Below are 5685 nucleotides of genomic sequence, written 5' to 3' on the forward strand. Positions count from 1 at the left end.
GGGGGGGGGGGGATAAAACGGCAGGTATTAAGTGGGTGAGGAAGAGAGATAGAGAGAGCAGACAGCAGAAGGCCCTACTTCCTTTGCCTGTTGCCAGCTGCCAGGCCTGGGCTGGTGGAGGGGGAGATTTACCACTAAGTGAAATTGTGAGTTTTGATTATCTCAGGGGATTATGCATTGTAATTGCTAAACTGAGACTGTGTTTGTGACTTAAAATGACTGTGGGACTTGTCCATTATTTAAGAGTGAGCAGAAAAGCCATGAGACTCAGAGCATTCAGGAGCAGGGAAGGTGATTTCCACTGAATTCATGTTTGGAAACGGCAAAGGGAGACAAAGCCAAGCTGAGTTTGACTGCCAGGAGTCATGCTTGTTCTACATACCACATGGAAAACATTTAACCAAACTTAAGATGCCCTTCATACTAAGGCAAACTATAATTCTAGGTACTACCAGGAAAGAAAAAAAATCGCTATCTATGATGCATCAAAATTAAGGCAAAAATCCATGATGCACAAAAAAGCAAATCTTAAGTAAAGACAGGATCAGTATTACTGATTTCTTCCTCTTGCCTCAGGCTTCAATATGTCCTGGCATGGCACTGCCACTGATTTTAGTTAAAATTTTGATATTTTGCTCATCATGGTTTTTTGGCATTAATTTTGTTTTTAAAAATGTTCATTAAAATATATTTATCCTGGGGTGCCTGGGTGGCTCAGTCGGTTGAGCGTCCCATTCTTGGTTTTGGCTCAGGTCATGATCTCAGAGTCCTGGGATTGAGCCCTACTTCAGGCTCTGCATTCTGTGGGGAGTCTGCTTGGAGTTCTCTCTCTCTCTCCCCCTCTCTCTGCCCCTCCCCCTGCTCACACACATGCGCTCTCTTTCTCTCTCAAATGAATAAATACATCTTTTAAAAAAATGTATATGGGGCGCCTGGGTGGCTCATTTGTTTAAGTGGTTAAGTGTCTGCCTTGGGCTCAGGTCATGATCTTGGGGTCCTCGGATCAAGCCCCAAGCCAGGCTCCCTGCTCAGCAGGGGAGTCTGCTTCTCTCCCTCTGCCTCTCCCCTCCGCCTCCCACCCCTGCTCATGCTCCATGCTCTCTCCCTTTCTCTCTCAAATAAATTAATAAAATCTTTAAAAAATAAAAAATAAAAAATGTATATATATTTATCTTGATTTTTGAGGTTTTTTTGGCGCCCAATTAAAATATTCATCCCAGGCAAGTGCTTCACTCACCTCACCCACATCACACAGTTTGGGAGATAGAAATGGGAGTAGAAAAAAAAGGAAGAAAGAAGACGAGGAGAAAGACAGTAGGAGGAGAAGGAGAAGAAGAAAACAAAGAAAACAAAGAAAGAAACATCCTTTTGTTTATTTTCTTGTCCCTGTAATTACAAATGGGAGAAATAGTTTGATAAATTTCCCTAACAGGGATCTCTTTAAAGTTCTTGCTGGAAAATATCAGAGATGGTCTGATGGATAGCCTCAGATAACACTGAGGAGGGGAGCTCTAATCTTCTTGAGAAGACTCCAATTTACTGCCTGGATGACAAAAGTCCACAATAACTGGCTAAATTGGTGCTTTCAACGCTGTTGATATTAAAGTATGAAGCAAAATTCTTGTTGTGTTTATTTCCTCATTCCTGCCATTTAAGGAAATTCCCTGTAGTACCAATGAAAGCATAAAAGGAGATTTATGATACTGTGTGTAATGGTAATACCTGGTACACAGCTCTCTGCCATTTTCATCACCTCGCTTAATTTTCATATTTCTCATTCAGCGCTCAAAACGACCACAGGGAGTGGGCAGGGAAGGTATTGCCCCATTTTATGGACAAGGCATCAGCCTCGTTTTCCAGATGAGGCTGGCCTAAGTCACATGACAAACTGCTACAGACTGGAAACCAGATCGTTGATCTTTCTACTTCAAGGACAGTGTCTTTCCTGCACAGTGTTGTGTGCCACTGAAGACATGTGGAGACACTTTTAAGTGGCCGCATTTGAGGGATTGCAGCTATAATCTGAGCCGGTTAGCAGCTGATCTCCCTGAGGCTATATCCAGTCTCCTAATGCTGTTTCATATTAAACAGGTTTGAGAGTGAGTCACTTGGCTGGCACAAACCAGTAAAGTGATTGCTTCAGCCCTGCTTGGAAACTCTAAGTCCTCCCTTTGCCTGGGGGTAGCAAACTCAATGCAAACCTCAGCTATAATACTACAGCAGCTCTGGGGCTGACTTTGTGTTTCACATGTATAATTTCAGGCTTCATTTAGCATTCATCCGTTTTCCCCTTCCATGCTTACAAGATTTGGTACTGAGTTCTCTTATGCTAACACCTCAGTCTACACACGTTTTCCTTTGTTTAGGTGATACTGGAGTAGAAAAGAAGATACGTCCTGCCCAGGGAGCGCTCAGTCGAAAAAGGAAGCCCTCAGTGAGCCCAAGTGGGCCGCTGCCCAACACTCCGGTGAGCATGGGAGGTGATAGAATTCTGATCAGTTTGAGGAGGGAGTTTGGATTTTTTTGCTTCTTCTTGCCCATCACTGAGGCATAGGTTTCTCTTGGTCATTGATTTGGGAGCTTAAAAAAAAAAAATCCCCTCTAAGCTTCAGTGGAGAGAACATCTGGCTATCCTTGAGCCAGGTGGCCTCTCTCATTTGCCACCCCATGCCCTATATAGCTGTAGGACACAGCACTTGCAAGGTTTTATTGTTTTACTTTATGTTAAATGACTGTTCTTCTGTTCGACTCTGAGCACCTGGAGGGCAGGGACCATGTCTTATTTTGTAATCTCCAAAAAGCTGGGTCATCTTGTAAGCAGTTTTATCATCATGTGGCATCCAAGAGTAAAACACAATTCCTATCACAAAAAAGTCTCCAAGAGACCATGGGCAGAAATTATAATCTCTGTCTCTCTTTCTCTCCCACCATGCTATTCTGGCCTTTAATGATCTGTCTTCCCCAAATCCACAAGTCAATTCATTGACCCACCTGTTCCTAATTTTCTCACCACCTCAACTCCATCCTCACTCATGTGTTTTCTCTGTTTCTCCATTTCCCCTCCTCCAGATCTCTGCTCTCTACTCCTCCAGTCATCTGTGCCTCAATTCTTTATCATATGGTCTCCCTTGACGTCTTCCAGTTTTCTCTTCTACCCATTCTCCTGATCAGCACAACAAGGCTCCACAAGTTTAATATGTGAGCTCCTTAAAGGGGCTAGGAGTGTTGGTAGAAGGACAGGAGGTGGCTGTGAATACCTCTACATTAATATATTTGTCCTTGTCTCCTCAGCACCTAGCTCTGCATTTAGCACGTATCAGGTTTTCAGTAAATGATCCATGAATGAATGAAGATTAGTCTTTACCCAAATGTATCATCAGAGCTGTTTATGAGTGCCACACCTTTCAAAAGGAGACTGGCAGATCAATAGTTTTTTGGTTTTTTTTGTTTTTTACAACATTTTGGCTCTTTTAAACCTGAAGGCAGAGGTGCCATGCTCTCGGTAGCCATCTTCCATCAGGGAGGGGGTAATTCCTCCTAAGCTCTCTTGTGCCTGGGTACCCAGGTCACAGATGCCAGGTAGAAAGCCTTGTCCTTGTGTGTCTGCCGGGTGGATGGGGCCTGCTTCATACCTTGATCCTGCCAGTCTGGTTCCTGAAACTGGGCTTGTGCTCCTATCCTTCTTGTGCCTCAGTGAACAGAAGGCCTCAATGAGCCTCTTTTACCCAGAGCCCCTTACTGTTGGTCCAGTTCTTTTGAGTGGGCTCTTTCTCGTGACCCCGCAACCCCTGTCCTGTAACAGGGCTGAGCCTGTTACATTTGGCTCAGATTTTTATCTTTTGTTATTGATCCCCTACTGGGTCCCCCTTTTCCCTCATCTCTAGCATTTTTGCCCTCCATTCCTATTCTTCCTTACAATCTCCTAGCAACCATTTGCCTACTACTAGATGCAAGCTTTGACAGTTGTGTCATCATAACATTCTTGGAATCAGCTTTTGAGAGCCACAGCTCAAAGCGGAGAAGGAAGAGGGAAAGGTGCCTGCTATCCCAACAGCATGGCCTACCTGTTATGGTCAAGGCTTCCTGCAGAGATGTGATTTGAAGGTTAGCATTAATACATTTTGGCAAGAATATTGCATATAAATGGCTTTTTATAGTTTGATGTTAAGATACATTTCTACGTTATATGGTAAAAGAAGAAAAGTGATACAAGATGGATGGAGAGTTAAGTTGAAATGGAGATAATTCCCTGAAAACATTATGGCAATTCTTTGAGAAGGCATTAGGATAGGGCTGATGGAAAACACATTCGTTGGATAATAAAGTTTTAAATTGTTCCCAGATAGGATCTTCTAAGTTCTACTGCTCCAACACTGCTCAAAATCCGACTGGGAGGTGATGTTAGCATCTCGGACTCTATCAGAATCCAAGTAGAGTTTCCCTATAGGCTTCTGATGTGGTTTTGTTCAGACCTGTTAGTAATTAAATATTAGCCAGCACCTGGGAAAATCTTAAGATTATCTGGATAACGTGAACACTAGTAGAAGTGTTATTTTGTTAATATTTATTTTATACAGAGCGCTGTTCATTATTTTTAGTGTTCCTGAGTTTACAGATAAGCTTGTCTGTTCTCAGGTGTTGCCTTCTCTGGCTGGATCAGTGGAAGACAGTGGTGAAATGCTGGTTTAATGAGCAGCACCTAAGTAGGTGAGATAGTGAGAGCAGATGGGAGATAGATTAGAATAGAATCGGGGAACCCATGGCTTAGTACTCTAAATGAGGCCAAAGAGTAGTTGTTTTTGTTTGTTTTTCTTAAAAGAGAGAACTAGAAAGTGGTCTGGTAATGGTTTTTCATGGGGTATTAGAGTTTAAGTTGGCAGAGTTGAAACAGTTGTGGGTAATGATCACATTCAGGGCAAAGCCACAGGAGAGGCTGGTGAAAGGGAAAGGAGGTAGAGGTCACCAGCAATCTTGGCAGGACCGGGGAGGAGAGTTTCACTGAGCTCCAGTGAATGTGGAACGAGTGACCAAGAGAAGAACAGATGAAAACCAGGGGTACAGCAAAGGGTGGAGAGTTTTTATAACTGAATGAAGAATAAGGGTTTGGATGTGGTAAAGTGGAGCCAGAAGAGAAACCAGGCCCCTTTTCCCATAGCTCTGGGGTGTGTGAAGAATGGAAGGATAAGCATCCTCAGCCCAGGGTGCTGCAGGAAAGGCAGGGTCCTTCAACAAGGGTCATGTTTCAGTTAAGACAGGAGGAGAGGGACGCCTGGGTGGCTCAGTTGGTTAAGCGTCTACCTTCGGCTCAGGTCATGATCCCAGGGGCCTGGAATCGAGTCCCACATCAGGCTCCCAGCTCAGCAGGAAGTCTGCTTCTCTCTCTGCCTCTGCCTGCAGCTCTCCCTGCTTGTGCTCTCTCTCTCTCTCTGACAAATAAATAAAATCTTAAAAAAAAAAAAAAAAGACAGGAGGAGAAAGGAGCCCAGTGGGCTCTTACATCATAGGGAAGGGAGTTTATCAATGGATGAGGGCTCCAGAAGGCCAGCAGAAAGGGTTGGGTTATGGGAAGGAAAACATAAGAGGCTGAGCCAAGGGGAAGATGGAGGTGATGGTACCAGGGAAAGACAGGCCATATGAGGGGCTGGCATTCAGGGTGGACGTAAACCATGCCAGTGGTGGAGAGGT

Source organism: Phoca vitulina, unplaced genomic scaffold (assembly GCF_004348235.1).
Source record: "Phoca vitulina isolate PV1807 unplaced genomic scaffold, GSC_HSeal_1.0 scaffold10, whole genome shotgun sequence".
Taxonomy (NCBI): Eukaryota; Metazoa; Chordata; class Mammalia; order Carnivora; family Phocidae; genus Phoca; species Phoca vitulina.